Here is an 18,035-nt window from a genome sequence, read left to right as displayed (position 1 = left end):
AGCTGGGCTGTGCCAGCCAGCCCTGGTGGCAGACCTGCAACTCTGTGGACCTCTAGAAGATCTGGGGGAGCCCTGCAGAAGTGGGGGCCCTTCCAGGCAGCCAGCCTCACCTCCCCTCATCTGGAAAATCCCCCTTGTTTGGGAACATTGAGGTCCAAGGGTGCCAGACAAGGGAGTTACAACCTGTAGAAAACTTGAGAGGTCACTCCCAACATCAACCAATGGCAATGGTGTGTTTTAGTCTTTGAAAAGTCACAGCTGAGTTTTCCCCATCACTGTACTTTCATCCATCTTAGACCAAGAACCAGAGCATACGACCTGACTCAACTGAGTGTTGGGTCATCAACTGAAAGTCCTTTCTCCAGCTCTTGGTCTCTGAAGAATAGATTGAGCATCCCTAGCAGGTGGGTACCTCTCTAGAGATATGCTAACCTGAGTGATTTGCCTTGACCATCCTTGTGACAGTCTACCCTTACATTCATCCATTTTATAGGGCTATGACAGATCTTGTGTAAAGCCCATCTTGTCAGGTATTGTTTGGAAACTCAATTTATTGATAATTATTGTCCTGGTAAAATACAGGTGGCAACCTGAGATTTTACTGTATGATGTTACTAAAATACATTCCAAATCTGGAGAGCAGTAGTTAAATGGTTCTCCAGAGACAAAAGGCTAGCCAACACCCCAGCCACATGGCAATACAATCAAATGGACCATCACCTGGTTAAGTGACCATTCTTTGACAGGAAAAAGGATGTGGGTGAAAATTTACATCTTCACAAAGAAAGAGCTGGGGGCTCCCATCCGTACAAACTGACTCCCGGACCTCAGCTGGGGATGATTCTCAAAGAAGAGAAAAATCACATAAGAAGATAGAGCAAACACCCACAGTAGCCTTATTTTGAATAAACTATTCCAGAAAAGCTTATTTCAAAACAACGCAGCTACACACAAAATACATTTCAAAAGAGCACTTAGCGATTTCGAAATAGTGCATCTACACACACACACAGCTTATTTTGAAATACAGCCATCGGATGCACTATGGCTTATTTTGAAATATGCTCTATTCCCTGTCTTAACAGCATCTATTTCAAAATAGGTCCTATTCCTTGTAGAATGAGGGTTACCAACTTTGAAATAAGCCAACCGCTGTTTCCAAATTAGTTCAAAAGAGAGGTTGCGTTATGTCAACACTAGGATAGTTCTTTTGAAATAACAGTAGGGTAGACCTACCCAAAGAGTGTATAGGGCCCTCAGTGCCTGAACCACAGGCCAATCCCACCTCTCCCCTGCATCCCTACTCCCTGCTTATTCCTCTCCACATTGTTGTTTGCCCTCCCAGCTAGTAAAAAACAGTGATGGGTGCATGGCCCCTTGTACCCCTCTTCATTCTAAAATCTAAGCTCCCAAAGATATTGCAGGGCAAGGAGATAAACAATGAACTCCCCAAACTCATTTTAATTAGTGCTCCAAAATCTTCTTTATCAATGATTTCAGTACTCTTTTTGATCACACAGTATGACTTGCTCTCAACACTGAATTGTTATGATTTATTAATTAAAATTCAATTGCAAGGTGAGCATTGTTTGTACTTTCAAATTACATTGGACTTTCAGAAAATCTTTGGTACAGTTTCTTATGGCAGAAGACTAGTTCTGGGACTGGGCATGAATGAAACAAGAACTGGATTCAAAACAAGAGCATTCCAAATATTTTATGTGATGGAGACAAACTGAAAAACAGTAACAAAGGATTAGTAGCACTCTACCTGCCTTTTCATTAAAAGAAAGTAAGCTACAGTTTAACGAGCTTACTTGTTTTGGTTGAACATTGAGCAAGCAGTGAACAAAAATACATACATAATCCAAAACTCATGAAATAATAATAAAACAAGTACAAAATGACTAAGTGAAGCAGAAGCTTTATGAGGGGAATTAGTCTCTAAATTCTGTATGTGCAGGCAATAGAAAGAAAATAGGAATGCATTAAAAAATTGTAGACTAGACATGCAACGAGTTTTAATGAGATTGTAAAATATTATGATAAGCCTTTATTGAAAATATGCTCAGCCTTGGTCACCGCAGTGTAAACAATTACAAGTTACTGAGATGTGGAGCAACTTAATTAGAATTCAAATAGTGAAAAAGCTAGAGCAACATACAGAGCCCACTGAAAATTTCACCACCATAGACCCAGTCTCATCTGGGCCCAGTCTTACAACCTGCATGTAAATAATTCTTAGTCATAAATGTAGTCTCTGACTTCAATAGGGCTATACACGTGAGATGTAAATTTATGTGCAGCCTCAGGCCCTCTCTCATTGAGCCTAGACTTTCACTGACATCAATGGCTATTTTGTCCGAGTAAATATAACATACTTGCCAAATGCATGTGAAGTCCTCTACAAGCAATACCTGCTTTACAAGTAGGAGCAAAACAGCCGACTTCTGTTGCCAGTTAAAGGAACTACCCCCTTTTTAGCTCAAGTGGCAGCAATGTTTTGTCAGGTGCCTTATTGACAAGAGATCTGGGTCTGCATGAGGACTGCAGGCCTGGGAGGTGGGCCCTCAATCAAGCCTACCATCCTCAGTCAGTATTTTAAAAAGACAAATCTGTCTGCTGGTTCTGTCTGGTTTGAAGTGATTTGCAATGTTGAGGGGCATTCCTCTGAAGGTCCAGGATGTGGAATTTGATAAAGCTCTGTAAATTCAGGTGCACCCAAAGCTAATCTGAACTATACAAACACGTTGCATTTACAAAATGGGTCTGCAAGCTGAAAGTCTCTAGGAATAGTATCTTTCCCGGGTGACACGAATTTCACTGCCAGTCCCAGCAGAAGTACTAGAATGAAATGTTATGCAGAAAGCACTCCTGTGTGTGTTTCTGAACTGCAAAGCACATTTGGTTCTAAAATGAATGCTAGTTTCAAAGTGGGATGACTTCTGGGTCTTGCTTACTTAGCTAACCAATCCCAAACGTTAAATACAAGGTGACCATCCATCCCGTACTAGGTCCCATATTTGGGATGCCAAAAAAGAAGGCCCTATTTATTTTTTAAAAGGGACTACTTGTCCTGTAATTGGGTCCTCTCTGCGCTGACCTTTTGCACCAGTGGGACTCACAAGAGCCAAGAGGAAATGCCCCGCCCCCTGCATCTCCCCCTATCACCCTAATTGAATAGCAGAAATATGAGAGCGCTCCTTCAGTTTGTCTGCAAATACCTTATGTGCACCCTGTTGGAGTGTCCTGGTTTGTTGCAACGTGTAGCACAACTTGAAAGTCTGATTTCCTGTTCCCAGCAGCCTCTGTCTAGCTCTGCACCTGGTCCTGCAGACCCTGATCCTTTGTACAGCTAGTGTACGAGGCACCAGCACAAGGTCTCGTACAGGATACTCACATGAACATGAACACACCCAGCGTTACGTTGGGCACAACTCTACGTAACACTGTAAACTCTCCTATCGGGGAGCGTCAGAACCAGGAGGTCGCTGGATATTCAAATATTCTGGAGAATAGAGAGGTCTGCCGAGCAATGCATAACACGAAAGAAAAACGAGATGAGATATTAACAAGCAAGCAAAAATGCACGCAGAGTACTTGATTTACCAACAATAGTATCGTACACTGTGGATGTGTACTGTATTTGCGTTTACTTTCATTACCCTGTACTTATAGTTAAAATGCTGGTTATCTGAGATTTCTGGATAAAAGAACGCCTGGGCCCTTGTACAAGCATGTGGGACTTTTTCTTTAAAGTTGAGGAGAGTGGGCTTGTCTTAAACATAATCCTCCTCCTTTGGATGAGGCACAGTTGTGAATTCCTCTCTTTGCTATCCTCCTGTCACTAAGCAGGAGCAGCTGGCAGTCACACTGCAGAACACTGAGTAATGTAAGATAGAGTTCTCTTACACAACCTGTCCTCATCCTGTTTTCACTTTGTGCTCACACTCTCCACCCCCACAGGGAAAGATTAAATGTAAAGTTTCAGAATAAGATCCCTAAGAGGACAAACAAAATACTCCTTTCCCCCTTTGGTGTTCAGGATGTCACCGAATTGGAGACTATAGAGTATCTCCGGGACTACAGAGTTGGATATTTTGCCCCTGACTATTTATAGCCAAAACCGTTTTTACTACATAGAGGCCAAATTCTGCCTTATGCTATTAGATCACCATTAGGGAAGTCTGTTGTTATTAAAGTATAAACCTATTTAAAAACCTGTGAGAAAATGAACTCAAGTACAGTACTCAAAAATAATTTTCCTAAGTGTCAAAACTTTCCCCTCCTACAGTGTTCTGAAGGTCTTATTAGACACTCCTGTCTTTTCAAAAGGAAGGAATTCAAATGTGGGAGGTCAAGACTCTTCCTGCTATAAGACACATGTAAAAATAAACCAACCAACCAAGAATCCTTGTATACATACTTTACAAAGGATTGTCTGATCCAGAGTAGGACTCCATTTTCATGCAAAACCCATCGGAAAACAAAAAACCTGATGAAAATGGCTTGTTTGCTGGCCAAGAAAGAAAAGTTACATTAATCTGGGCAGATGACTTCGTTACTGTCAATACTGAAAAATTTCTTTTAGCCTATAGACATTTTAGTCTCCCTGTAGAAGATGAGATCCTGCTTCTCTAAAAGCCTGCCACATTTTCCTATGAATGATGTACTGTTTTATCACACATGCTGATTGGGCAGACGTAAAAGAAAAATGAAAAACTCTCTCTCAAAAAAAGATCTTACTTCCCTTTCCATCACCTTCTTCTGGTACCTTTTGTCTTCCAATTATCCTCACCAGTTTCTCCTCTTGCTCTCCTCTCTACTCTTTCCTGCTCTTTTCCTTCTTTACTTCGTTCTCCCTTCCCTCCCGCTTTCTAAGTAATTCTGCCCATTGTTTCCCTCCCAGCTTTTTCTGCCAGCCCTCAGAAATTCTCTCTTCAGCTACTCACCTTGCTATTTTTTTCATGCTCTGGTTTGTTTGCTCTTTGTTCCCCCACCCCCACCCCCACCACCTTACTCTTGCTTTCCCTCAGCCTTTGACAACTGTCCTGAACGGCTTTTAGACATGGCTTTAAAATGCCAAATCCTGCCTCAGGCCTCTACACTTTTTAATTATTCTTCCTAGGGAAAAAGGATATAATTTCACTAAGAACAATCAGTGTCAGCAGGCAGAGTAGCTACCCAGGGCATTTACATGTCATTTATTTAGGATTTATAAATAACACTGTGTCTAGACTGTGGGGAACTGTTGGCAAAAGATATGCAAATCGCACACTGCAATTTGCATATCTTTTGCTGACCATACTGTCAAAAGAGGCTTTTCTAACATTTGGCCCATCCACACAGGGCTAAATGTTAGACCCACCCCCTCCCTAGCCTGGTCGAGACATCCCTGCTTCCTTGTGGAATGAGGTGTAGAGGGGTGTCAGAATGCTCCCAACTGACAGGTCTCTTCCAAGAGATCTACAGTCTGGACACGTGCTCTGTTGACAAAACTTTTGCTGACAGAAGCCTGCAGTCTACACATATCCTTAGATCAGTAGTGGGCATTTTTTTAAGAGACCAGTAATGAGAGCATCAGCATCCCCAGTTAATAAGCGACACCAAATGCTGTTTATCTAGGTCTTGCCAGTGAATTTTCAAGGCAGAGTCCCTGTGTAACCACTAATTCCAGCACTGAGATTAAGCAGAAACAAACTCAGAACAATCTAGTTGGAAACATTTTCACACACAAAGGTGCTAATGAAAGGAAAAGTAAAGAGTATACTTCCTTACCCAACTAGTCTCTCATATTCCAACGTTATCTTTAACATCACACTCTTTCAGGTGGTTGCCTCTTTGCCAGCCCACTAGCAAGGTGCTACTAAACATATTTAGGATACCCAAAATACACTAACTATAACTAGTTTCTCTTGGCTAGTAGGGCAACCAATATAGGAGATTATGAAACTGGGTTAGGTTTTCCGCAAACTCAGCCAATTACTATGTCAAAATTTGCTGAACATTTAAAATATTGTATATCCCCAAGGTGGAAAATGCTATTGAATTAACCCATTGGAAAGGGTGGATATAATTCCAACACAGAGATCTCCATCTGCATACACTTAGCATTTATCTTTTCTTGTAAAGAATGAAAGGGGATGTTTTTGTTTTAAAATGAAAAAAGAAAAGAAAAATATATTACCCACAGAACAGTTACAATGACAACGGAGAAAAATAAGTTCTATAATCATCTTTGCTGAAAGTAATGGCCCATAGCCCAGACCTTTGGGAAATCTTTACACATCTTGTTCCAGTGCCAAGAAGAACAATTTCTGTGTCTTGAGCCAAAAGAATCAATACCTTCTCCCACATATGGCTAAATGCTCTGATATAGACATTTCCTAGTTTGCCGTAGTAACCTGCACCATCTAACAGAAATGGACAACAAGACAGTGTTTCCGATCACTGCACTAGCCCAAATGTCCTTGGCTTATAGACCACATGATGATGTTTGTGACCACTCCATGAGCATTATGATCTACTCTAGACTTTCTATCACAGGGCCATCATTACCCAGAATCTTTGAACTTGACTGCCTGGTTATTGAGGTGTCACATTTAATAATAAAAAAATAAAACATAAGGATATTTTAGTGACATGTTTGGAATCTTTCCGAAGTCTACAATGTTTCTCACCAATTTTCAGCATATAATATGCAGAAAGTTTGATTTACAGTGCACATCAAGAGGATATGACAGAATCAACATTGTTAAATTTCTCCTAGAATTCTTACAAACAGGTCTGTCTCTGAGGCAACAGAACAACTCTCTCAGAACTAAAAGCACTGATTACACTCTCCGTTCTCATACCTCTGGGCCAGTTTATCTACTCCCATCACTCACATGCAAAAAGAGAGTCCTGAAAGTTACACCTTCAGACTTCATAGTCACAGGATGGCTCAATGGAATCATTCCAAATATTAAATCCACCACTGAAGCCATTCTTGAGACCCCTTTCAGAAGCGCCACTATTTACTGGGATTAAGGTCATTTTTCTAGTGACTAATGCCACTTGAATGCAGGAGGTTAGAACTGGGAGTCTGCTCCATCCTCTTTGAAAACGTTATTTCTTCCATAATGAAAGGGTGGTATTATCAACAGGCCCTTCATTCATCTCAGTGATAAATTTCCTTCTTCCACTAACCCCCGACATATTGCCCCCCCCCCCCTTTCTTCCCACATCCAACTGAAAATAAAGATGTTGGAACACCTTAGATGTCCAGACAGCAATAAATACACACAATTAAAGGACAAAAGCCGTCCGTAAAATATCTGCTTTAATTATCTAATATACCACAAAACTAGAGGACAGACAGCTTGAAGGTATATTGGGGCGAGTTTGCAGTGACATGTAAAGCTATGAAATAATCTTTCCCTTTCAAGATTAAAGTCCATTCCACAAAGGCAATGGCAGTTTCATGGGCCAGTGGGTCTATAGCATCATTTGCAGAGCATCTCCACCTATGTTCGCTAAGACTGGTCGACTTTGGCAGGAGGGTTTGCAAGTTGTAGCTCTCCTTTAGCCTATCCAACAATGGATAATGATAGGGAGGATTATGCACTGCTACAAAGATCCCATCACTACTTAATTTATGGGCTCATCTGTGCAAGGGGGAAATGAGAAAATGTATCTCACCCATAAATTTTCATTCTGAGTAGAGCGATGGGTCTGTAAATTGCTCTCACCCTGTATTTTTATCTACTTCTTCCAGAAGGTGATTGCTTATTAGCACTGGCTTTTTCCTTTTTAGGGAGAGCTGATGAGTATGTATGTTCTTTTATTTAATCAGTGACCTTTAACCCAGTTTATATCAGGTTAGACAATTCTACTTATTGGGCTGATTTGAAGCTATTGTTATTGCATGAAAAAGAGTGTTTTAGTTAGATACAAGTTATCAGCTTTAGAAGTGACTCTCTGGAGAGGCTACTCAGTGAACAGTTATTTGGATAGTCAGCTCAGTAAATCAACACATATTTTTCTTCTGGCACGGAGAGTGAAGAATCCATCAGTACCAAATGTATTAGTCCATCCCCTGAAATAAGAGCTCCATATTCTTGGTACTAGTTCCCTATATGCCAACGCTGAGGCCATTTTATGCAAGCATGAAATATGGAGGATCCCCTAAAGGGTGGGCCCATCCATGCAGCTGTCCTGTAAAGCACAAAATGATGTACAGTGTTGTAAAGAGGGGAAAGTTTTTATACACAGGGACTAAACATGCAAGTGAGATCTGTATTTTCTCCCTTCTTTGTTCTTTACATGTGAATTATTCCCCTAGGATACATGATGTAAGGAAAATAGAATGCACTTGCTTCAATCTGCTCCTTACAAAGAAATAAGATGGTAGAATTAGTGTGAAACTGGAGCTCAAAAGGACTAGCAGGTGAGGCCAGGAGAAACAGACTAGGAGACTGAGAAAAGTGAGGGGGAGAAATAGCAGAGGCAATATCAACTTCCTTGGTTAAAGTAGCTTGCCCAGCCTTTGCTAATCAAATTTGCAAGAAGGGCTGCCTTCTGGATCCACAACTTCTTGTGGACACTCAGAGAACAGCAGAGGCCAGATATACTCACTGGCCTGGAGACTGATTTTTTCCTTAGCTGAACTGTTGTCTTCTATCCATATCATGTTCCTCTTCTCTTAGATTAACATAATATAGTCCCGGCGGCAAGAGAGATGGAGAACTGTTGGCAAAAGATACACAAATTACCCAACGCATTTGCACATCTTTTGCCAACATTTCTGTCAGGAGAGGCTTTTCTGACATTTGCACTGTCTGCACAGGGCCGAATGTTGGAAAAAACCCTTTGTCGAGATATCCTTTCTTCCTCATGGAACAAGGCATACAGAGATGTTGACAGACCGCTCGTGACCAGCAGATCTCTTCCGAGAGATCTGCAGTCTGGACATGGGCTCTGTCAACAAAACTTCCATCGACAGAAGCCTGCAATCTAGACATAGCTTTAGTGATGTTGCTGAAGGAAGCAAGTACCCACTGCATTCTCTAATCTGCACCAGTTTCCAGCTTCTTATAAAACATAGTGTTACGGGACTGAACACTGATGACCACAGAGATTTCTGTTTTTCTTGTATTAAATTGCTTCTCTCAAAAGTAGCCATGGTACTTGAGCTAACAATTTTCATTTTATAATGGGAGAAGGTTGGCAACAGGGCTTTTTTAGTGATGGGTTCTCATTTCTGCAATATTGTGTCTCTCTACACCCAAAGCGTTATGACTATCAAGTCTCTTTAAAAAAAAATTCATTTTGCTAAATGCTGTCATGGGAGCAGAGTGGTTAAGTGGATTTATCTGAGTCTCAGATGGGCTTGGTGGACTTAATTATAGATATAAGTCAAATATCTAAACAAATATGCACATCACCTAGAGTTACTATATAAATAACTAGTAAAATACATCAATCATTACACATACATGCATGCAAGCATGTATTGGTAGGTAATTCAGAAGGAGGAGATTTCATAGAACTTTTGGCATTTTAATGCCAGTGTAAAACCAAAATTTCATAATGAGACATGTTTAAAATGTGAAGATTCTGTTTCATAGCACCAGAGAAAGACAGAAGCCAAAACTATTCTTAAAGAACAGCATATGTACCTAAGAACAGGCCTAGACAGAGACACAGACGTGGAGTCAAATTTAGTGTCACAATGTTACTTTGTGTAAGGAGCCTCCTCTCTGCTTTGGAGCCAGCTATAATATGTCTGAGGAGCACAGACCTCTGACAGTCATCTGAGAAGCGGGTAGGTCTCTGGCAGTTCTAACCAGAGACAAGCATATTAAACAGCTCCAAGTGTGGAGAAGCTGCCAGGCTAGAATGTATTACTTGACAGCCCCTAGGAGGAACTTTGGCAAGATTGACCCTCATTCCTCCCATGGCTCCCACTGCTACAGGACTCTTTTGCTAACTCCTTCCAGCACACATACCGTATCAGTCTAGCCTTTAGAGAGCAAAAAGCTGGATTTGATTCGGCGATTAGATTAATTCCTGTAGTCAGGAAAATGCACTTGTACTTGGAAATGTTCTTGGCATCCTATTCTGACAGGCAGCCCTGCGGAACTCCTGGTTTTTAGGGGTTTATCTATTAAGGCAAATCTGATTGATGTCCTTTATTTCTGTTAGGAATTTAAGGCTCTCAGCCTGTGCCTGGGTTGAAGATTTTTTTTTCCTTCAAGAATTGCAATAGTAAATTCCTGTCCCAGTTTCATTCCCAAATCAATTCTGTGTTTTCAGAGGGATTAGGTTGTAATTCCTTTCCTTTATCTTTAAGCTACACAAATTGGAAAAAGACTTCATTACTGTTTGGACACTAGTTAAGATTATTAACTGTCTACACTGGACAGAGTTTAAGATACAGAGAGGGGAACAGCTAAGGTTTAGGCTGGCGAAACACAGTCGAGTGGAGACTTAAAAGGTGCTAAGAAAAGTAGCAGATGACGAGACTAGTAATCATTGTGCCTGAAGCATGGCTGTCCTTTTGGCCACAAAAATCCATAAAATTACAGTACACGCTACCTCACCACTATAAACTCAAGGCTGTTGCTGAGCACAGCTCAACAATGCCACCTAGAAAGCAAGTCTTGGCTGACTAAAGTTTTCTTCTTGAAGATAACATGGGCCAATGTTCTACACCCTACTTCAGTCATAAAACTAAAAACAAGTAATTTCCCCCTCTCACTTTTCCCCACCTCCATATTGCAGAGCTCACCCTTATCTTATAGGATAGTATCACTTAGTGTTTTCCCTCTTTTAAATCAGTTCCTTCTGAAGACATTTCTGAGCAGGATGGAGCACTGAGAATATGACCAAACAAACAAAGTGGCACTTGAAAGGAAGGGGAATTCTTAGTGGGCTTGTCTATAGTCAAATTACTTTGTGTTCCTCGTGGAATCCTGATCACAAACGCCATGGTAAAGATTTGCTATACACAAAATCAGCATTGTGCCCTGTAGAAATGGTAAACCACAAGCAACTGACACAGGGATTGGTTTTGCCCCATGTGTGAAGATGCAGCAAAATCTCGACCCTGGTACTCCACGCTGACTTATGGAGTAAGGGACATCGGTGCAAGCCTGAAGATCCCTGGTCTACAACAGGGAATAAAGTCAGTCCCGATACTTTGATTCCAGCTATGCTAATGGCATGGCTAGAATTGTGTATCTGGGATCAACTTTGCTCCCTAGTGTAGACCAGGCCCAAGTGTTAAACCATGTTTAACGTCATGAAAACTACCAGGATTCCTTAGGGTTGTTTTCTAAAAATAAATAATAATAATATCTGGGCAAACAAGTTAGAACTGACTTCTTCAAATGAAGGCAACATGCATCATAAAGGCCAAAAGTCTCAGAAGGATAGTGGTGATTATGTCATTGGTAACCCTGGCCAACAGAATGAAGATTTTTCATTTAAAAGTTGTGTAACTCTGCCTTTTCCTCACAAATCAATCCTAGGTTACTGGATAAGTTACCGATTAAAATATATTTTCTTCTTTTTGCACAAGAAATGCCACTTTATATTCGCTCCTACTGTTCTGGCTTAGTGCAGCACATATGATTCTTTAAGACAGATGCCCTTAAAACAGTGCACAGGGGTTACACGTCATTTGCACAGAAGTGGCTGCTCTGAATATAAACAGGGCTGATAAGAAATAAAGGGTCCTTTGATAGCTTCTACATCAGTTTCCATGTTTTTGTGAGTTTAGCCAAAACCTTACTGTATAAAATAATAGGTTTTGTTAAAATTTTATTATTGTTTAAAAAAATTAAGTACAACTCACTTGTTGTTTGAAAATGCTTATAGAACTTTAAGAGGGAAATCAAGTAAGGATAAATCCTGTATGACATAGAAATGTCACAGAAGCATTTCTAAATGTTATACACCAAACCTTTTTTGGGCTGTTTTCCTCCTATGAGGCGTGTTCATCTTATGCTACTTCCTCAAAGGCCAAAAACATACTTGCTATTCTTATGACGACGTGAGGCATCTTATAAAGCAAATGGAGTCTTGTGTAAAATATTGTATGCTGAGCCGTATTTTTACCTCATTGAAAAAATGTTTCAATTAAGACATCTATATATTTTTTGCAATTTACAAACTCTAATCAGCGTCAGTCCAAATAATTTTAGATCCAGTAACACAGTCTAGCAGTGAAATGTAATTGATGCTCCCAGTTCAATTTTTAAGGGACTGGAGTTCATACAAAAACAATAGGCTAACAGTTATCCAATGGGCTACTACGGCTTATATCATGCAGAATATATGGTCTGTAGACATATATGGTGAGATTCTAAACTATTTTTCTAGCCACGTTTACATCCTCCTGATCCTGGGCTGCTCCAGTAGCTAGAGAGCTCCCCACTGTAATTTAAACAGTCCTGAAGACCTTGCCAAGAGCATATCTATGCAGTCACTGCGTGACAACCTGGGCTGTAAATCTACAGTGTACTACATGCTGTAGCACTAACTGTCCATGGGACCCTTCAAGATTCGCTATGCACACTAACCTAACATATCTGTAGATAACTGTAGAAAATGTTGGCAGCTTCAATAAAGTAAAATGGGTTCATGCCAGTTAACACACAGGGATTGAAAATGGTCACTGTAATGTACTTTTTAAAAAAAAAATAATTTGTTACCCATCTGTCCTTTTAGTCCCATCTGTTTTCTTTCACTCTGTGCTGGAATTTTGTTTCGTGATATGGAGTCTCAGTCCTTAATATAGCACAATATAAATTACCAGCCTGAAAATTCTTTGAGAATAAATCAGTCTCTGTAGGAAGCAACAAATATCGATTTTGTGGTAAATGTGTATGAGAAACAATATTCATTAGGATGAAAAAAAAATATAACAATAAATCGCCTCTAATTTCAGATTATGCACTTCAGAATAATACCATAAAGGATCATCATTTGAATCGGGTATTGATGGTAGCTGGGGTGCCTTAAAGAGATTCCACTCATTACTACTTTTTATTTGGTAAGTACCATTTAGCGCCTTACACTGTTTAAGTCTTTACAGTTTGTACAACAGTGAGTCAGATTGGCAACACTACGCTTATTGGATGGCAAATCCTTCTTTAACCCACAAAGACAGGAGACTTGTTTTCATTCCAGCTTCTCTGTATGACACGTGATTTGTGATCCTGGGAGGTCAGCAGAGTGAAGTGTAAAGATAGGTTTTTTTTTTACACCACGGGCAGTTTGAATGGTATTATATATCCCCAACAGGGAAACAACTGTTTTACAAAACAATTACATGATATTTGACAGTTGCCAGTAGCATATTTTTAGAATTAGCTAATTGCTTATTATGCAATGTGAAATAAAATTCACAGGAATATAAAAAGGATTAGTTTTATTATTTTAAATGTTTTAAAGTTTATGTTTTTTTCCAAAAAGGGGACTGGGGAAAAAATCAATACCACAGTCGCCGTAATCTCCAGATCAGTCTCTTACCTATATGTGTAACATGTAAATAATTCAGCCTTGATAATACTTTGTTTTATATGTTAATGCTTCAGTAACAACATCTGGTTTCTGTCTGCAGCAGGACATTCAACTGATATGGAACACACCATCATAATTGAAATTACAAACAAAGTATTTATTTAAAGGAGTATATCATTAAGTCTTAAATTTGCTGCTAGGGCAGTATCCGGCAGAAGTGAAAAATCAGATTCAGTAATGTATTCTTCTACATGCTTCTTGGCAATTGAAAGTTATACCCTCTCTACCCCTTCAACAAATAAAGGAGCTTTTATGTTGTAAAGTGGTAAAAATATGCACTGAGAATTTAACTGGGAAAGTAAAACATTTCCCAAGATGAAATATGGAAATGAAGCCCTATAGCATACCACAAAGTAGCAGTTTCATGCTTAAAAAAACCTAATTGTGATCTAGACCACTTTAACAGTGAGTATATGCATAAAGGTTAGAATGCTACACGGAAATACACAAGCCATTGCCTCATTTTATGACAAGGTTTTAAAGTACTTAAAAATTAAAGTGGAAAGTGGCTGATATTAATCATGCAAAAAAAACTTTAAAGCATATCACTTTTGCAGTTAAGAAACCAGTTCATAAAAGCTTTGAACACCACCTGCGTAACTTTTCCATGTAGCATTTTGACAGGAAAGCAATTATTTCCAAGTACAAGAATATGTTTTTGCCATTTGTGGACTTCTTTTTCTTTTTCACTGTTAATTTCCAATGTAAAGAGTTCAATCCCAGTTAAAAAAAAAAAAAAGTCTAAGAGTGAAAACATTTTAAATAGAACGTTCTATCCTGGTCGGCTAACTTTGCTAGAGGGAGTGATTAAGCAAAAGTCTAAATAATTTATATGAGTGACTCAGTTTGAACCATTTCATATTCAAACAAGCTCACTTGGGTTCTGTGTCCATTGTAATTAAAGTTTAGCCAGCATTTAAATTGATTAAATTTAATAGACCCATATATCCATCCCCCCACCACCAGTTTGTATGATATTGCTGTAAATATTCATAACCAAATTAATTGGGGTTACTTGAGGTAACTGAGTAAAGAATGGTGACAAGTATTAGAGGGGTAGCTATGTTAGTCTATCGGGGCGGGGGGAGGGAACAAGTTGCCCTGAGGCACCTTTAGACTAACAGATATTTTGGAGCATAAGCTTTCATGGGCAAAGACCTGCTTTGTCAGATACATCATCTGATGAAGCAGGTCTTTGCCCATGAAAGCTTATGCTCCAAAATATCTGTTAGTCTATAAAGGTGCCACAGGACTTCTTGTTGTTTTTGAGTAAACAATACAGCCTAGGAGAGTCACACCTCATTTATGCAGGTGAAAACAGTGTGACCCACAGTACCAGCTCCTGAACTGAATGCTTTGTTTACTCATGATCAGAACCATGCATTTTTGGGATCTTATGGGTGCCCAGTCCATCTCTTCTCTGGAATTAGAGCTCCCATATAAAACAAAGAAAAAAAAAAACCATCCGTTTAATTTTCTTCTAGACCTTATGGTTGCAAAACCCATAGAAATAAATGTGGCCTAAGGTAAATGGGGTGTTTCAACTTCAATGGTATAGCAGAAAATATAAAGCCAGTACAAGCAGTCCTTAAGGTTTATGGTTCCTTACATGTTGGGGTAGGGGTGGGGCGATAGGAAGGCAGCCACTCCAAGAGGGATGGTGAGGGGAAGAGGCGGCACCCTCCACCTTTATGTGGGTTGCTGGTTGCTGCCAGACGTGCTGCCAGGGTCCCACCTGCCACCAGGGGCTTTGACACCAGGCAAGCACCTGCCCTCAGCCTCTCCCTGAACGTAGTGTTCCCCTACCTAAAACAGGGCTCTGCTTCTGGCCCCAGCAAGGCAGAGTGGATCAGCAGTGGCTGGACACAGCTTGGGTGGGGCTCTGAGGGATTGGGCTGACCACCAGAGCCAGCTTTGCATGCCTGTTGTCCTGTGCTGGTGGTGGCAGCCTGAGGCATACACAGCATGTGCACCTACCTAGGGCACCACTAAGTTTGGGACACCGGATGCCCCATATTTTTTGATACCCTATGTGGCTGCATATGCCTGAGGATGGCCCTGAGCTAATATGCATACCTCATAATCACAAATGACTCCCATGGCCCCCAGCAGGGGTGCCAGAACAATTTTCTTAGTGGGGGTAGGTGCTGAGCATTGTTAAACCAAACTGTAAACCCTGTATATGATGGAAACCCACCTCCAGGTCAGGGTACAGCAGCATCCCTAGTTCCAGAACCTATGCCCCCTACATCCCAACCTTTTTCAAAGTTCCACTTCAGACGTTATGCTGTTGTTCAGAAGGACAAAAAGAAGGATCCTCTGGGCAGGTAAGATATTCAGTTTTCACATCCTCCACACAAGAGCAATAGATAGGTGAGGGTTGGTCTTAGTGATACCTGGACAGCAACTTTGAACTGCCAGTCACTAGGGAGGGTGGTCAGAGAGGCTCAGATGGAGAAAAGCAAAGAGAAGTGAACTGCCTCCGATGTAAGGGAAGAAGGAGGACCTGGACACAGCTACAGAGTGGAGCCAGAAAGTGTCATGCTGCAACTCTCCACAGTTAAAGCCAATCCTCCTCCTCATTTCTAAATACTTATTCCCAGGGATGGCAAATCTGGGGAGTTAAACATCTGTGGGTCTTGAGACAAGTGTGCCCAAGAATCCAATCTGTATGATTTCTGCTACCTTTGAGCATACATCAGACTACAGCACCTACCTACCTACCATTCACATGGTTTAATGCTTTAACTCCGCACAGAGTGACAGAGAGGCTAATCATGTCAGTGAACAAATTGTCAGTTAGGTCACTTTGAACAGGTAATGAATGAGGAGGGCCCTCCTTTTTTTAATTCAGTAGTTGCCTCTAAATCCAGCATTTGATACACAGTCCAAACGAACATGCCATCTAGCGCCGTTAGCTTATTCCCTGTGATGTCTTGAAAGGACGGAACATTTGTGAATGCATTTATAGTGAACAGTCAATAAGTGTAGCTGGCTGTACTAACGAAAGACTAGAGTCATGCTATTTGGATCTGTATTTCTAACCAGACAGACATTATCCATATTATTATTTAGGGATTCAGTTTTTTTTTCTTGAATTAAAAATAAATAAGTTACAGACTTACTTTTGTCCTCAGCTTATGGTAAATTTAAAATGCCACTGCCCTCATCAGTCCTGGACTGAGTCAAAACTAATTGCATAAGACTGTATGGGGGAGACAGTTTATTTAAAAAAAAATCTGGCACAACAGTTGTAACCAAATCTCAGAAAACAAAGAAGTGTCTTTAAATGGTGACGGCAGCCACTATTTCATTTGCATCTACTTGAAACAACGAGACTACCCTAGACACAGACCACATGAAAATTAGGACAACGACATTCTTTATGAACCCCCAAACTGGAAGACTTCGGTTCCCAAGGACAACTGGCTGGAATTCTGTTCCCTCCCACTCTGCTGTGTCTATGACTCAGCTACACATTGTTCATGCAAAAATCTGCACCATCTTGATCAATGAAAATACAGACACTGAAAAATAAATGGAATTTAATTTCATAACGTTCAGTCCCCCCACCCAAACACACTTGTTAGTTTAAATGCAAGTTGCTGTAAACGTCCAGTCTGCCACCCAGCAGGGCTCCTTTGCCTCAATGTTTTTTTTGCAGTTACCTGAGCTGGGGGGAAAAGAGACCCCTAAATGCTGGTAGGAATACAAGAACCCCATGAAATGCATAATGATACAAGCGTACAAGTGCCAGGGTGGGGGAGGAAGAAATCATACATGGGCCCAATCCTCAGTTAGCATAAATTAGTGTAGTGCCCTGAATTTCAATAAGCTTTACACTTCCTCAGGATCTGGCCCATTGTCTGCACTCACTGGATGGCACTGAAGCACCTACATGCACATCACACCCTGCCTCATTCTACTCACTCTTCCCCTTACTTGTCTCTCTGCAGAGATGTTTTGTAAACACAGTGTGCTGACGCTAGAGCTTTGGCTGTCTGTGCTGCTTTCAGGACCAGGGAACAATCATTGATGGATGAGGCACCAGCCAGATTAAAATCCATCTCACTTGCTTATAGCTGCATTGGCTCTGCAGAGCTGTAGGGTGGGGAAAATAGCAAAGAAATATTGGTCCACGACTCTGAATGGACACAGGGAACATATTTGTTGAGTAAAAGGTACACTGTTCAGTCACTTTTCAGAGCAGAACGGCAGCTCAAAAACAAATGTAATTATAGAAAATGTGTGGAGGGTGAGGATATCGGAAACAAAAAGGCATAAGTATGGGGAAGAAAGTCATAAGAAAAAGTAACTCTTCAGTGGGTACCCAAAAGTGCTCAGCTCAACAAGCACTGTGGCTGTGAACTCTTCAGCACCCAATAAACACCTAACAGGATGTTGCGTTAAAAGAGTTTCCTATTTCTCTCTTTTTATTTTCTGCTTGCCTGCTGTATCCTTCCTTT

The 18,035-nt window shown here is 40.6% G+C and overlaps 1 protein-coding gene across 5 annotated transcripts in view; it reads left to right on the top strand.

Annotated features, from left to right (window-relative positions):
* B3GALT1 (beta-1,3-galactosyltransferase 1) overlaps positions 1-18,035 on the top strand; it is a 325,957-nt gene that overhangs the window by 203,903 nt on the left and 104,019 nt on the right. For 3 of the 5 annotated variants that reach the window (XR_012646458.1, XR_012646456.1, XM_075001803.1), the window contains exon 3: positions 12,935-13,039. The gene's annotated coding sequence lies outside the window, so the exon portion shown is untranslated. Of the gene's footprint in view, positions 1-296; positions 405-12,934; positions 13,040-13,609; positions 13,652-18,035 lie in introns of those variants that run through there. The other 2 variants (XR_012646457.1, XM_075001804.1) reach the window with 2 other exon arrangements.

Source organism: Carettochelys insculpta, chromosome 8 (assembly GCF_033958435.1).
Source record: "Carettochelys insculpta isolate YL-2023 chromosome 8, ASM3395843v1, whole genome shotgun sequence".
NCBI lineage: Eukaryota > Metazoa > Chordata > Testudines > Carettochelyidae > Carettochelys > Carettochelys insculpta.
Note: the sequence above shows the minus strand (reverse complement) of the source record. Positions and strands in the feature narration are given on the sequence as shown.